This window comes from Eretmochelys imbricata, chromosome 23 (genome assembly GCF_965152235.1).
Source record: "Eretmochelys imbricata isolate rEreImb1 chromosome 23, rEreImb1.hap1, whole genome shotgun sequence".
In the NCBI taxonomy this organism is placed as follows: Eukaryota; Metazoa; Chordata; order Testudines; family Cheloniidae; genus Eretmochelys; species Eretmochelys imbricata.
The window spans coordinates 5,768,091-5,785,257 of NC_135594.1; positions in this window are offsets into that span (position 1 = coordinate 5,768,091).

The window sequence follows — 17,167 nt, forward strand, 5'->3', positions numbered from 1 at the left end:
GGGGGCCTGGTCTCACCTGGGGACTGTAGCTGCTCCTGGAATAGACAGAAGGTAACTAGCAAGGATTGCGGCTCTGGTTTATGGACTCCGGCTGTGTCTAGCAGTCGCCCCATCCAGCCTGCCCCTCTGAGCAAGGCAAGGTCCCACTGAGAGAAAGGGGGTGCAGGCAGGAGGGGAGACGCTTTTTCTGATGTTTCGGGGGCCCTGAGGGTTGGCTCTGGCCCAGTTCGAGGGGAAGGCTGGGGCGGCTGGACTGGTTGTTTGGAGGCTGGAGGGGAGAGCGGAGATAGAGAGATGGGAGGACGAGGCGAAGGCATCGGGGGAGCCGTTTCAGGCCAGCCCCGGAGGCCTTTGAACCAGGCTGCATTCGGAGGAGGTGTCTGCCGGGCAATGACGGGGCTGGGGTGGCCGTGACGGAGGCACGGGGCTGGGAGCCTCAAAGGGGCCATTGTAGTCTAGGCGGAGCCGGCTGCCGGGCCGTCCTGTCGGTTATTTATAACCGCCGGCAGGTATTCCACTTCTCCGCTGCCCGCCCCGCTCCCCACCGCTGAAGGGAAACTCACCTGATCCAGGACGGCTGCACGGATAGTAGGGGGGCTGAGCTGCCCCTGCTACTGATGCTCTGTCACTCCCCTCTAAGCACGGCTGGCCCCTTGGGGCACAGTCCGCTGGGGTTTGGGAGTAGGGTGACCAGATGTCCCGATTTTATAGGGACAGTCCCAATATTCAGGACCTTTTCTTATACAGGTGCCTATTACCCCCCATCCCCGTCCCGATTTTTCACACTTGCTATCTGGTCGCTCTATTTGGGAGTAACCCCCCGATCATCGCCCCGGGGCTGCGTGACAGCTAGGCAGTGTCACTCTGCGGACCCGGTCCACATTGTGGGTGTGGGTGTGTACGCACACATCTGTATATCCGTAACTGCATGTGTGTGTCTCTGTCTGCATGTGTGTGTGTCTGTGACCCCGCACGTGTGTCTGTGTGCATACGTGTCCCTGCCCTTGAGCCTGCGTGTGTCCGTGTGTTTTGTATGTTTCTCTGTGTGCGTCTCTGTACGTGTGTGTGTCTGTGTGTCCAGGGGTTCCTGAGCTGCAAACCCGCCGGCGTCCCAAGCCCGGCTGGGCGTGGAGCTGGGGTGGGCTCCCTGCGCTCCAGGGCCCCAAACATGGGGGTGAAAGGTCAGAGCCCAGCCGGGATCCCGGCCCCGCCCTGCAGTCCTGGCCTGGGGCGGGTCCGGTTTCACAGGTCCGGGGCCCCGCGGGTTGGGCTGACGCAGGTGAGTCCGGGTAGCTGGGCGTTCCCCAGGATCCGTTGTTTGCACTCGCGCAGGCATGGGAGGAAATCTTCGCAGCAAAGCAAACAGGAATGACGGGAAAGCCCTGCAGGGCTGGGCCCGGGGCCCCGGGGATCGATTGGCATCCGTGGCCCAGTGAGCCCCAGCACATGGAGCCGGATATGGGGCATCCTGGTGGCTGTGGGGAGGGAGACGTGGCTGGGGAGGGGTATTTTCATTGTGGTGGTTCCTCATAGGAGGCTGGTGTTGGGTTCACAGCCACAGGCCCCCTCCCCGGCTTCCCTCTGGAGAGATGTGGAGAGTGGGGACCCGTCTCAGTCCTCATGCTGGGCAAGCGGGTGGGGCTGGGGGCATCCCCCTGCTGGGCACTGGGCTCAAACCAGGCGGGGGCACCTCTGACTGCTGACATGGGCAGGATTTGAACTAGGGTCTAAGATGTTGAATGCCCTGTTCCTGACCCCCCGCCCCCCCGAGTGGTCCTGTCCCCTCCCTCCTTCCTGCCCCCTAGTGGCCTCCTGCTCCCTCCCCTTCCTGCCCCCCATAGGCCTCCTGTCCCCTCCCCCTTCCTGCCCCCTTGAGCCATCCCGCCCCTCCCCCTTCCTGCCCCCCCCAGCCTCCTGCCCCCTCCCTGACCCCCAGGGGAATAGGTGATAGTTTCTTTTATGGGGAGGTAAGCTGCAGGCTGCGTGCGTGCGTGTGCACGTTTGTGGACGTGCGTGTGTGTTTGTGTGGCACACACGTATATGCACGTGTGTGTTTGTGTGCACGCACGTCTGTGTGAGCACGCGTGTGTGGGTGTGGACTGCGGGGCACTTTGAAGAGTTGTGCTACCAACCGAAAGGATCTGGGCTGAGGGGGCGTCACCGGGGGGGGGGCCTGTGGGGGGAGCTGTGGGGGGGGCTGTGCATGTGGGTGCATATGCCAGCGTCTCGGTGTGCGTCTCCCCAGCCAGGCCCGCGGTGCCCCTGTACTTTTCCATTCCAGGCTGTAGCTTGTTTTCCTTTCCACCTCTCTCCGGCCGGGTGTCCCCCCTTCTCCCTGCCCTGCCCTGCTGCCCGCCCCAGTGGGGCTGCCGGGACAGCTGCCTCTGTTTCCAGGGGGCAGCGCGGCCCAGGGCTGAAGCCGACTGGGGTTTATTTGCGGGCCCGGCGCAGGGCTGTGGTGAGCCCCGGCGGGCTGGGAATAAACGCCGCTTTGCTGAGCGGGGCTAATCAGACGGACCAGGAGTGTTTCTTGGTTTGGATGGAAATGGGGGGTGAAGTCAGGTCGCGCCTCTGGCCGATAAATTTAGCATCACTTGGCCCGGCTGAGCTGTTTTGAATGTCCCAAAAAACGGGATCCAAATGGCAACTTTATTCCTTTCGTACAGACCCTCCCACAGCGCGGGGGCGGGGGAGGGATCCCAGAGCCCTCATGGCTGTCGCAGGTCAGATTCCCTTGTGTGCACCACAAAGGGGCTATAAACTGGACTCACATTACTATAGCGGAGCCTGCAGGCCCTCGGTGAGATCAGGACCCCGTCTCGCCAGGCGCTGCCCAGACACACAGTGACCGAGATCAGGACCTCATCACACCGGGCGCTGCCCAGACACACAGTGACTGAGATCAGGACCCCGTCTCGCCGGGCGCTGCCCAGACACACAGTGACCGAGATCAGGGCCCCATCACGCCGGGCACTGCCCAGACACACAGTGACCGAGATCAGGGCCTCATCGCACCGGGCGCTGCCCAGACAAACAGTGACCGAGATCAGGGCCTCATCGCACCGGGCGCTGCCCAGACACACAGTGACTGAGATCAGGACCCCATCTCGCCGGGCGCTGCCCAGACACGCAGTGACTGAGATCAGGGCCTCATCACACCGGGCGCTGCCCAGACACACAGTGACCGAGATCAGGACCCCGTCTCGCCAGGCGCTGCCCAGACACACAGTGACCGAGATCAGGACCCCGTCTCGCCGGGCGCTGCCCAGACACACAGTGACCGAGATCAGGGCCTCATCGCACCGGGCACTGCCCAGACACACAGTGACCGAGATCAGGACCCCATCTCGCCGGGCGCTGCCCAGACACGCAGTGACTGAGATCAGGGCCTCATCACACCGGGCGCTGCCCAGACACACAGTGACCGAGATCAGGACCCCGTCTCGCCAGGCGCTGCCCAGACACACAGTGACCGAGATCAGGGCCTCATCACACCGGGCGCTGCCCAGACACACAGTGACCGAGATCAGGACCCCGTCTCGCCAGGCGCTGCCCAGACACACAGTGACCGAGATCAGGGCCTCATCGCACCGGGCGCTGCCCAGACACACAGTGACCGAGATCAGGACCCCGTCTCGCCGGGCGCTGCCCAGACACACAGTGACCGAGATCAGGGCCTCATCGCACCGGGCGCTGCCCAGACACACAGTGACCGAGATCAGGACCCCGTCTCGCCGGGCGCTGCCCAGACACACAGTGACCGAGATCAGGGCCCCATCACGCCGGGCGCTGCCCAGACACACAGTGACTGAGATCAGGGCCTCATCACACCGGGCGCTGCCGAGACACACAGTGACCGAGATCAGGGCCCCATCACGCCGGGCGCTGCCCAGACACACAGTGACTGAGATCAGGGCCTCATCACACCGGGCGCTGCCGAGACACACAGTGACCGAGATCAGGGCCCCATCACTCTGGGCACTGCCCAGACACACAGTGACCGAGATCAGGGCCTCATCGCACCGGGCGCTGCCCAGACACACAGTGACCGAGATCAGGACCCAGTCTCGCCGGGCGCTGCCCAGACACACAGTGACCGAGATCAGGGCCTCATCGCACCGGGCACTGCCCAGACACACAGTGACCGAGATCAGGGCCCCATCACTCTGGGTACTGCCCAGACACACAGTGACCGAGATCAGGGCCTCATCGCACCGGGCGCTGCCCAGACACACAGTGACCGAGATCAGGACCCAGTCTCGCCGGGCGCTGCCCAGACACACAGTGACCGAGATCAGGGCCTCATCGCACCGGGTGCTGCCCAGACACACAGTGACCGAGATCAGGACCCCGTCTCGCCGGGCCCTGCCCAGACACACAGTGACCGAGATCAGGGCCCCGTCGTGCCGGGCGCTGCATAGACAGAGTGAGAGACAGTCCCTTCCTTAAAGAGCTTGAAGTCTAAATAGCCAAAGGGCAGGAGGAAAAACTGAGGCACAGAGAACGGCAGGGACCCATGCAGCCAGTCAGTGGCATAGAACAGAAGCCAGGTGTCCTGAATCCTTGTCCAATGCTCTCTCCACTAGACTTCAGTCCCCACTTGGCATGGAGCCAGCATAGCCAGCCCCTGCACCTGCCCCTCTCCACACACACACACAGACTCATTCTAAGGTAGGGGCAGCTCATCTCAGGGTGGGGGGTGGCCAGTGTGCACAGTGCTCCAGCAATCCCCAGCTGGCTGATGGCCCCTTGGGGGCCACATGGAGCACCAGCCGGGCCCTGCTCAAAGCTACACCGGGGTCTGAAATGAGGGCACTGTGTCTGGTTCCTTGGCACACCCAGAGGGGGCCCCATGGACAAAGGCCTTGCACAGGAGCCCAGCCGTGCCCCCTCTGCCAAAGACCCCCCCATGCCAGGGGATTCCCCGGGACCGTGCCCTGGCGGTGCGGCCCCATTGCCCCTGCCTGGCCTCCAGGGGCTGCAGGAGGCCTTTGGTGGAGTAAAGTCATTGCAGAACTGCAGGGGGTGCTGGGCCGGGGCCACTTCTCCCTGCCCCACCCCAGGTCTCCTGCTGCATGGGGAGCGCCTACTGCTCTCCAGCCTGCTCACGCCCCAGCCATAAAGCGGGTGGGGTCCTTTTGTCACCAGCCCTTCCAGGATGCTGGTTCCTGCTTGGGGATTTGCTGCAGAGCTACAGAGCTATCCTCGGACTGTCACCTCCCCCCAGCCCTAGCCATGGCGCTGGAGGCCTGGACTCAGAGACACTCTCTCGTCCCAGAGGGAGCCGGCCACACACAGTCTGTTGTGAGGTGTATTACGGTAGCAGCTGCAGGACCCAATGGAGATATGGACAGCCGTTGTGCCGGGCGCTGCACAGACCCTGACTGAGATCAGGGCCCCGTCGCGCCGGGCGCTGCGCAGACCCAGAGGGACACAGTCTGTTCCCCAAAGAACTCACAGTCTAAACAGACAAAGCTCGGGAAGGGAAACTGAGGCGGAGGGCAGAGAAGTGATTGGCTGAGGTCACCCAGGGAATCTGTCACAGAGCTGGGAACTGAACCCCAGTCTCCTGGGGCCTAGGCCGGTGCCATAACCCGTTGGCCTCCATGCTGCGTTGTCAGGAAGCCCCTGCCAGTGTCGGATTTTGGAGCTCTGGGAGCCAGTTTCTGCCTCCATCAGGAAAGGCCTTTTCCTGGGCTGTGGGGTTTCCCAGACATCTCACTTGAACCGGTCCAAGGTATGACCAGGCTGGAACAGCCCCCTCCCACTGCCAGCTGGGAATCTGGGCCCTGGGGACCGAACTCCCCCGGCCAGGGTATGGCTGTGTCACATGGAGGGGTGGGGTACTCACGGGGCTGTACCTGCTTCGGGGACACACACAGGGTGCCTCTGTCTCTGGAGGCCTCAGTCCAGCCCTAGTGCCAGCGTGACACTCCTCCCCCTCCGTTCCCTGATGGAAATCGCCCGGCGGGGGGGTCCGGGCAGCCCGGAGCTGAGTGCACTGCGGGCCGGTGACCTTCTCCCAGCAGCCTTGTTTTCATGCAGGAGGTGTCGCTGGAATGACATCTGGCTGCCCAGCCGGGGGCACATAAAGAGCCCTTTCTGGTCGGGCGCACACAGCTACCAACAGCTCTGGGGAGGGAGAGACAGAGCCCCGTCCCATCTCCGTCCCTCCCAGAGCCCCAACCCATCGCGCGAGCGTCGGGGGCAGGGCTGGACCGGACTCCAGGCACTGGAAAGGGGCTGCTGGGTCCTTCTCTGCGGAGACCTCCTTCAGTGCAAGGATCCCAGCGATGGGGAGATACAAGAGAGCTCCAGAAATCTCCCCCATGCCTGACACTGCACCTATCGCCTTACACCCCGTCTCTGTCTCTGTCTACTGATCCCTATACACCCCGTCTATGTCTCTGTCTATTGATCCCTGTACACCCCGTCTATGTCTCAGTCTCCTTACACCCCGTCTGTCTCTGTCTACTGATCCCTGTACACCCCGTCTATGTCTCTGTCTCCTTACACCCCGTCTATGTCTCTGTCTACTGATCCCTATACACCCCGTCTATGTCTCTGTCTCCTTACACCCCGTCTCTGTCTCTGTCTATTGATCCCTGTACGCCCTGTCTATGTCTCTGTCTATTGATCCCTATACACCCTGTGGAGACACATACATAGACAGGGTGTATGGAGACAGAGACATAGATGGGGTGTACAGGGATCAATAGTCAGAGACGGGGTGTAAGGAGACAGAGACATAGGGGTGTATGTCTCTGACTCTGTCTCTTTACACCCCGTCTATCTATCTACCACTGTAATATCTGAGCAGCTCTCAGACCCACCACCTGCCTTCTCCCCTCCAGCCGGAGGGAATCATTTTGCTGCTGGCAGTGTCACTGAAGGCAGTTCCATCCTGAGGTCTAAGGACCAGGCCGACACACCCAGGAGTAGAATTTTGCCTCTCACTGTTGGGCTGAGGCAACACAGAACCAGGCCAGAGCAGTTAGAAGAGACTGAGGGCCAGATCCCAGCTGGTGTCAATGGACCGTCACTCCATTGGAGTCAGTGGGCCAGATCCCAGCCGATGTCAATGGACCGTCATTGCATTGGAGTCAATTGGGCCAGATCCCAGCTGGTGTCAATGGACCGTCACTCCACTGGAGTGAATGGGGCCAGATCCCCGCTGGTGTAAATGGATTGTCACTCCATTGGAGTGAATGGGCCAGATTGCAGCAGGTGTCAATGGACCATCATTGCATTGGAGTCAATTGGGCCAGATCCCAGCTGGTGTCAATGGACCGTCACTTCATTGGAGTCAATTGGGCCAGATCCCAGCTGGTGTCAATGGACCGTCACTCCATTGGAGTGAATGGGCCAGATCCCAGCTGGTGTCAATTGGCCGTAGCTCCATTGGAGTCAGTGGGCCGGATCCCAGCTGGCGTCAATGGACCGTCACTCCATTGGAGTCAATTGGGCCAGATCCCAGCTGGTGTCAATGGACCGTCACTCCACTGGAGTGAATGGGGCCAGATCCCAGCTGGTGTCAATGGATTGTCACTCCATTGGAGTGAATGGGCCAGATCCCAGCTGGTGTCAATGGACCGTCATTGCATTGGAGCCCATTGGGCCAGATCCCAGCTGGTGTCAATGGACCGTCACTCCATTGGAGTGAATGGGCCAGATCCCAGCTGGTGTCAATGGACCGTCACTCCACTGGAGTCAATTGGGCCAGATCCCATCTGTAGCTCGGCCAGATTCCAGATAGTGTCAATCGCTGATGTGCACCATTATCACACACTTACTAAATTTTAAGTCCTATTGTATTGTCTCCCAACCCAACTCCCGTTCATGGGAGAAGCTCCTCAGAGACCTCCACAGAGCCCCCCACTGCCCTCCCTCAGATCCCCCCTTCTGCCACAGTACTGACCCAGCACTCCCCCCAGGCATGGAACTCTGGACCAAACCCCGACCAGAACTAAACCCCACCCCAAACTTCCCCCTTCCACTCCCAGAGCTGGGACCACCTACTGGCCAGCCTGCTCTGATAGGGACATAGAACAGCACCACACTGAAACAAAACACTGGAAAACAGCCAACCCTACCAAAACAAACTGCTCCCCAGCACACGCGGGAGAGAGAATGAATGTGCTGGGAGAAATGTTGGCCATGTCGCTTAGTGCCTGATTGAGACATGCTCAGAGGTTGTGGTGATGAAGGTGGGATAAGATCAGAATAGAATGAAATCGAATCACCAACACTTGTTAGAACTGACTCACCAGGGCTAGTTAGAACAGGATAGATCAGAATAGAACAGGCTCACCAGTGGTCAGAAACCGAAATTTCTGTTCTGAAGAGAAATTTTTTCCACCCCAAAGCTGAAATTTTCAATTTCCCGCAGAACGAACCCCCCGAATCCTTTTGACAGATTGCTGCTCTTTGTTCCAATTCGGTGAAAACGCTTTGCTTCGAGAACGTCGACCCCTTCTAAAAGACTACTAAATACAATCTTTCCTGTGCTGTCCTACCCACGTGAGTGGGATATTCCGGCTGCTCTATTCAGAGGATGCAGAAGTCGAAGGGGAAGGAATCGGAGGGATCTCACATTGCAACAAAACGTGTTTACTGCCCCGAGAAAGCAGACACGATCCAGTTTGACTTTTCCCCGTTAGAAGATTTCGTGGCAGTGGATGCAGTCCTGCAAAATGTTTGGATTTCAATGACACAGGGTTTTCTGACAGTAAGGAGCTCATGCTGCCCAGAATCGTTTCATTCTACCCTCGGTTTCCTCATCTGCCATCTGCATCAGCTCAGCGGTCAGCTCTTCAGGGCAGGCGCTGTCTGCTGGTGATGTGATTGTGCAGCGCCTAGAATGCCGGGGCCCCAATCCAGGACTCAGGACCCCCGCGGGAGCTTGGCAATACAATCGCTGTTGCTAGTTCCCAACAATCTGGTAACACTCCCGTTTTACATTTTTCTAACACCAAAGCAACCTGTATCTTAAGATCTTAAGATGGAAGCATGGTGACAGGGCCCATGCAAGGGCCTAGAAAGTCAGAGAGATATCCGCCCCCGCCACCCCAGGTTGCCAGAGCATTCTGCAGGCCGTGAGTCCAGGGATTGCTTCCCCTGTCACTGGCATGCAGCCACCTCTGGGGTGGGGCATGGCAACTGCACAGCAGCACAACACAGCTGCTTAGGACCGGCGGTGAAGGAGGATCCTTGGTGCAACGGAAACCTCAGGGGAGACTTTTAGGGAGGCCAAACGGGACTGTCTGAGTTGGAATATAGCCAGGAGATGCAGGGTTGATGGCTCATCGTGAGTAAAAAGTGGATCCCCAGCCTGCAGATCTCTGACCCCCGCTCCTCAGCGTTCAGATGCCTGGCCACTGGCTGGCAGATCACCGATCCCTACCCCAGAGCCCTTGCTCCCAGCCTCCCAGCCCGGCAGATCCCAGGCCCACTGGACAGCGATGAATGATCCTTTCAGTGGCACCAGCCCCAGGAAATCCACTCTCCCTGCAGAATGTTTAGACTCTTGGCCGTAGCGAGGAGCTGAGAGCCGGGAGGGAAGAGAGCGAATTAAGGGGCCCTGCTGGGTTCACACTGTTGGAACATCAGAAACCGCAGCTTTCCGGCTCCTGCCCCCAGCTCCAGGGGAGCCGGGGCTCAGCCGGGAGCTGGCGCAGTGCCTGGATCAGGCTGCCCTAGATGGCAGCGGGGCTGGGACACAGAACCCGGCTCCTCAGGCTGTGGCCAAACGTGCCCGGCTTCTCCGACTCCTACTCGGGAAGAAAAGAAATCCGTTCCTCTGTCCATCCTGTCCAGACAGCGCATGGGCATTGGCATAGCCTCACGCTGCCCTGACAGAGAGGCCAGCTCTGGGATCCCCATTGGTCACGGGGGGGGGGGGGGGGGAACTGAGGCAGGGGGAGCTGCTGCAAGGTCACAAGACGGCGGCCAAGCTGGGGATAGAACCCAGCCGTCTGCCTCCCCGTCCTCTGTTCTAACCACTAGATCCCAATCCCTGCCCCAGTGATGAGGGTGGAACCCCCCCAATCCTTATCTCTGACCACTAGACCTCGCTGCCACCCAAAGGAAGTTAGTTCACTTCATCTCCAGCAGCAAGCGACATTTGTTTCCACAGGTGGCAGAAAGACCCCGTTAAATGACCCAGATTGGCAGCACCTCGGGGGCTCAGCGGGGACACACAGATGACAAGGGAGCTCTTGCAAGCCCAGCGGGATTGGAGACCCCGGCCTTTTCTCCTCCGCTCTGCACTCCTGTGCTCACGCCAGTGCCAGGCCTGATCGCCAGCTCCTCCGTCCTGTGCTATGGGGCCTGCCTCTATTCTGGGGCCTGCCCGGCTCCTGGTGTCAGTTAGAGCACCCTCAGGGCTGCTCCAACACATGCTTCACCCCATGGGCCCTGGGGGCAAGAGAATAGCCACAGTGCAGGGTGCTCCAGCCACGCCCCGAATCTGCCCTGTTTGCCAGGGACTGGGAGCAGAAGCCTTACACCGTCTGGGCACTGACTGGGGAGACCCCTGCGCAGGAGAGATTCTCAGGGGTCAGTTTCCACCCACCTTCAGGCCCACTGGAGTGCCAGTGTGGGGAGCTGAGGAGGAGGGGACGGGGGTGAAGATGGGGAGGGAGCCCGAGGGCGCCTGGGGGCTCCTGTCTCTGCAGGGCCGAGCTGGGAGGGGTGGGCAGAGGAGCCCCATCATCACACAGGAGCTTTCTGCTGCCATGTTGTTTTTTCCAGCATTGCGAGGAATTGCTCACACAGGCTCTATTCAGCCGCCCCGGCCCGAGCAGCCACTGCTGGCAGCCCCCAGCCAGCCTGTCCCTGGCCAGCCCACGGCACGGGGCAGCCAGCACGGAGCGGGTGCGGGGAGTGACTCAGAGACCAAGTACTGCGGGGCGGGGCAGGAGGGGGGGCAGGTGTATATATGGGGAGAGATTCATTCATAGATTCCAAGGCCAGGAGGGACCACAGCCATCACCTAGCCTGAGCCACTGCGTAAGCCAAGCCAGGGAGCTGCCTGAATTAATCCCTCTGTGCACTAGAGCCGATCTTAGATAGACAGATAGATAGATAGATAGATAGATAGATAGATAGATAGAGGGGGTGTGGGGGGTTAGATAGATAGGTGGGGTGTATGGGGATAGATAGATAGTTAGGTATATAGGTAGATAGATAGATAGATAGATAGACGAGAGGGTGTGTGGGGATAGATAGATAGATAGCGGGGGTGTCTGGGGATAGCTAGCTAGCTAGCTAGATAGAGGGGGTGTCTGGGGATAGATAGATAGATAGATAGATAGATGAGGGGGTGTGTGGGGATAGATAGATAGGTGGGGTGTATGGGGATAGATAGATAGTTAGATAGAGGGGGTGTCTGGGGATAGCTAGCTAGCTAGCTAGATAGATAGATAGAGGGGGTGTCTGGGGATAGATAGATAGATAAATAGAGGAGGTGTCTGGGGATAGATAGATAGATAGATAGATAGATAGATAGATAGATAGATAGATAGACGAGGGGGTGTGTGGGGATAGATAGATAGGTGGGGTGTATGGGGATAGACAGATAGTTAGATAGAGGGGGTGTCTGGGGATAGCTAGCTAGCTAGCTAGCTAGATAGAGGGGGTGTCTGGGGATAGATAGATAGATAGATAGATAGATAGATAGATAGATAGAGGGGGTGTCTGGGGATAGATAGATAGATAGATAAATAGAGGGGGTGTCTGGGGATAGATAGATAGATAGATAGATAGATAGATAGATAGATAGATAGATAGATAGAGGGGGTGTCTGGGGATAGATAGATAGATAGATAAATAGAGGGGGTGTCTGGGGATAGATAGATAGATAGATAGATAGATAGATAGATAGAGGCAGTAAAGATCCCCGACAGATCTCGTTACTCTGGACTGGGGGTTAGTCAAGGCGGATTCAGCCTCTGGTGAGATGCCCAAGGAGCAGGGAAAGGGTGGCCCTGTCACTCCCACCCCACAGATAGAAGTGACCCCCTTTGAAGGTTCAGGGGGGCTAGGCCTTGGGGCCCCAGTTCAGCCAGCCGCTGTCCCCTCCCCCAGCACACACCTTGGCCGGGTCTTGCCCCCGAGCTGGGGTGCCCAGCGATTAGTGATTAAACAGGCTGGGGCGGGCGGATCCCCGAGGGGCCGCCCACCCACTGGGGCAGCGTGGGCGCTGTTTGCCAAGCAAACTGTCCCTGCGGTCATGGCTCAGGCCCAGAGGGGTCTGGGGACAAAGGTCCCCAGATGGCACAAAGCGACATGGAGGGCACAGGGTGGAGAAGGGCTGCTCCCTCTGGCTGGGGTTGGGGGGTTCCGGCCTTGGCCCAATCTGGAGTGGGTGGGCCTGCTGGGGAGAAGCCCAAGGCTTGTAAGGGGCACTGGGGGGAGGGCCCAGCTCCCCCCCACCTGTTGGGGCTGTGGGGCATTCAAGGGCAGAGTGCTTGGGAGCTGGGGGTGGCGAGGCCTGGATCCAGTAGTGGGGCTGGAAAGGGCGGCAGCTGGGCCCCATCAAGATGTTGGGGGCGGGGGGAGTTGGGGACCTGGGCCCCATGGCGGGCCTGGGACGGGTGTGGGGCTGGGCTGGGAGAGGGCTCATCTCCCACACTGAACCAGGACCAGCCCCAGCTCTTCCTCATCCAGTCATTGGCCACCTTCCCCAGGGGGCATAGTGGGGCGGTGCGTGTCTAGAATAACCTGGTTTGATCTCTAGAAGGTCCCCGCATTGGGTGTCGGATCACACCTGTCTCTCCCCGCTGGGGGGGGGACCCCAGTAACCCCCATTGGGTGTCAAATCACATCTGTCTCTCCCCGCTGGGTGGGGGGACCCCAGTAACCTCCATTGGAGTGTTGCGTCACTTTCTAGCGTTTTTCCCCAGCCATGAGAGCTGCAAACATTGTGGTAAGGCTGGGATGTCACCCAGGTATTTGGCGCTAGGCCCTGCCCCGTTGTCCTCCCAAGAGTGTGTCTGAACCCCTGGAGGGAGCGGCTGGGTCAGAGAGAGCTCGGGGCTAGCGGAAGGGGGCTGTGTGGTTAAAGCCCTAGGTTAGGAATCAGGAGATCCAGGTTCTGCCTGTGTGACCATGGGAGAGTCACATGCTACTTCAGGGCCCTGTCTGTATGGGGGGAGCTCGGGAGAAAAAAGGAAGGGAAGCTCTTTGGGGCAAGGGACAATCTCTCACCCTGTGTCTGTGCAGTGCCTGGCACGACGGGGCCCTGATCTCGGTCACGGTGTGTCTGGATAGCGCCAGGCGCGACAGGGCCCTGATCTCGGTCACGGTGTGTCTGTGCAGTGCCTGGCACGACGGGGCCCTGATCTCGGTCACGGTGTGTCTGGGCAGCGCCTGGCGCGACGGGGCCCTGATCTCGGTCACGGTGTGTCTGTGCAGCGCCCGGCACCACAGGGCCTGATCTCGGTCACGGTATGTCTGGGCAGCGCCAGGCGTGACAGGGCCCTGATCTCGGTCACGGTGTGTCTGGGCAGCGCCAGGCGCGACAGGGCCCTGATCTTGGTCACGGTGTGTCTGTGCAGCGCCCGGCACCACAGGGCCTGATCTCGGTCACGGTGTGTCTGGGCAGCGCCTGGCACGACGGGGCCCTCATTTTGGTTGGGAATTCTAAATGGTCCTGTCATGCACATAATAATAATAAAATGTGCACTCAAACTTTTTGGCAAACGTTTGCAGAAAATCCGGTTGGTTGGTGACCCAGTTGCTGATCAAACAAGGGGACAAAGGAGCTCTCAGAGTGGAATTTACCCTGGGGAATACACAACCACTGACATGCACGGGGAATCTCACCGCGAGCCAGCTGTGGTCCTGATCCTCTGATGAGTTGTGTCTAGAGCTGGTTGGGATTTTTTTTAAAGGATTTTTTGGATGGAAATGGCTTTTCCTGGATTAAAAATTTGGCATATTTTGATTTTGCAGAAACTACAAATGAAATATTTCCTTGCAGGTTAGATGGACATTAAACTGCCTCTGCTAATGTGCTGCCATGCCTCATGGGAGTTGTAGTGCAGATCCTTCATGCCCCCATTCTCTCCTATTGGTCAGGCTCCCTGGATGGACTACATCCCCCATGGACCATGGTGTCCTCTGAGAGCGAGCCAGATGATGCATCATGGGAATCATGAATCTGTGGTGAATCATGGGATATGCAGTCCATAGGGGCATGAGGCACAGCTCCCATCACAGATGCAGTTTAATGTCAAACCAATTGAAAACGAAACGTTTCCTCATTTCCCAGTCAACATTTATGGACTGTTTCAATCCATGCAAATTTTTGGACACATTTGATTGTTTTGGAGAAAAATCAAATATTAGAATATCGGAATTTCCTGCAAGACAGAAACTCCGAGTTTCACTTGGCTCTTCCCATGTAGCTAAACCACTATGACAGTGGTGTCATTGTAGGCAGAATTCCCCCGACTCCAGCTACATGCGTGGGGAGGTACATAAGAACATAAAAACATAAGAACATAAGAACGGCCAGACTGGATCCATCCAGCCTAGTATCCTTGTCTTCCGACAAAGGCTAATGCCAGGTGCCCCAGAGGGAATGAACAGAACAGGGAATCATTAAATGATCCATGCCCTGTCACCCATTCCCAGCTTCTGGCAAACAGAGGCTAGGGACACAGTCCCTGCCCATCCTGGCTAATAGTCATTGATGGACCTTTCCTCCACGAATTTATCTAGTTCTTTTTGAAGCCTGTTATAGCCTTGGCCTTCACAACATCCTCTGGCAAAGAGTTCCACAGGTTGACTGTGCGTTGTGTGAAGAAATACTCCTTTTTTTTGTTTAAGACCTGCTGCCTATTAATTTCATTTGGTGACCCCCGAGTTCTTGTGTTAAGGAAAGGAGTAAATAACACTTCCCTATTTACTTTGTCCACACCAGTCATGATTTTATAGACCTCTATCATATCCCCCCTTAGTCATCTCTTTTCCAAGCTGAAAAGTCCCAGTCTTACTAATCTCTCCTCATATGGAAGCCGTTCCATACCCCTTGTAATTTCTGTTGTTCTTTTCTGAATCTTTTCCAATTCCAATATATCTTTTGTGAGATGGGGCCACCACATCTGCATGCAGTATTCCAGATGTGTGCATACTTTGGATTTATATAGAGCAGTGGTCACCGACCGGTAGATCATGATCAACTGATCGATCGTGGAGCCGCTGACAGTCAATCTCAGTCTCAGTCTAGGGTTGCCAACCCTCCTGCAGCCAAACCAGGAGATTGGCCACTAACAGTCCAGCAGTGCAGTGGGGACAAGGCAGGCTCCCTGCCTGCTCTGGCCCTGCGCCGCTCCCAGAAGTGGCCGGCATGGGAGGTCTCTGCGCGCTGCTCCCCTTCGCAGGCACTGGCCCCGCAGCTCCCATTGGCTGGGAATGGGGAACCGCGGCCAATGGGAGCTGTGGGAGCAGTGCCGGCGGAGGGGGAAAGCGCGCAGAGCCACCTGCCCCTCCCCACCAGGAGCCATGGCCAGACATGCTGGCCGCTGCTGGGAGCAGCACGGGGCCAGGGCAGGCAAGGAGCCTACCTTAGCTCCGCTGTGCCACTGCCCGGGAGCTGCCTGAGGTAAGCAGTGCCCTGTCAGAGCCTGCACCCCGAACCCCTCCCACACCCAAACTCCCTCCCACAGCCCACACCCTCTCCTGTACCCCAACCCTCGGCACCAGCCCTGAGCCCCCTTCCATACCCCTCCCACACCCCAACTCCCTCCTAAAGCCTGCACCCCCTCCTGCACCCCAACTCCCTGCCCCAGCCCCCTCCCAGAGCCCACACCCTGCACCCCCACCTGCTGCCTGAGCCCTTAGCCCCCTTCTGGAGCCAGCACTCCGCACCCCCTCCTACACCCCAACCTCCTGCCCCAGCCCTGAGCCCCCTCCTGCACCCAAACTCCCTCCCGGAGCCCGCACCCTGAACCCCAACCCGCTGCCCCAGGCTCAGCCCAGAGTCCCTCCCACATTCCGAACCCCTCAGCCCCAGTCCAGAGCCCACACCCCCTCCCACACCCCAACCCCCTGCCCCAACCTGGTGAAAGTGAGTGTTGGGGGGAGAGCAAGGGACGGGGGGGGGGGAATGGAATGAGTGGGGCGGGGCCTAACAGAAGGGGCGGGGAAGTTATCTTGTGCTCAAAAAGGTTAGAGAGCACTGATACAGAGGCAATATTGTATTTTCTGTCCTATTCTCTCTCCCTTTCTTAATGATTCCCAACGTTCTGTTGGCTTTTCTGACGGCCGCTGCACATTGAGTGGATGTTTTCAGAGAACTCTCCACAATGACTCCAAGATCTCTCTCTTGAGTGGTAACGGCTAATTTAGACCCCATCATTTTATATGTATAGTTGGGATTATGGTTTCCAATGTGCATCACTTTGCATTTATCACCATTGAATTTCATCAGCCATTTTGTTGCCCAGTCCCCCAGTTTTGAGAGATCCCTTTGTAGCTCTTCGCACTCTGCCTGGGACTTAACTGTCTTGAGTAGTTTTGTATCATCTGCAAACCTTGCCACCTCACTGTTTACCCCTTTTCCATCATTTATCAATATGTTGAAAAGGACAGGTCCCAGTACAGACCCCTGGGGGACACCACTAGTTACCTCTCTCCATTCTGAAAACTGGCCATTTATACCTACCCTTTGTTTCATATTTTTTAACCAGTTACCAATCCATGAGAGGACCTTCCCTCTTCTCTCATGATGACTTACTTTGCTTAAGAGCCTTTGGTGAAGGACCTTGTCAAAGGCTTTCTGAAAAGCTAAGTACACTATATCCACTGGATCCCTCTTGTCCACACAGAATCGGAGAAGATTAGGCTTGCAAGAGACCTCAGGAGGTATCTAGTCCAACCGCTGGTCAAAGCAGGACCAACCCCAACTAAGTCATCCCAGCCAGGGCTTTGTCAAGCCGAGCCTTAAAAACCTCAAAGGATGGGGTCTACCACCTCCCTAGGTAACCCATTCCAGTGCTTCACCACCCTCCTAGTGAAATAGTGTTTCCTAATAGTGTTTCCAACCTGGACCTCCTCCACTGCAACTTGAGACCATTGCTCCTCGTTCTGTTATCTGCCACCACTGAGAACAGCCGAGCTCCATCCTCTTTGGAACCCCCCTTCAGGTAGTTGAAGGCTG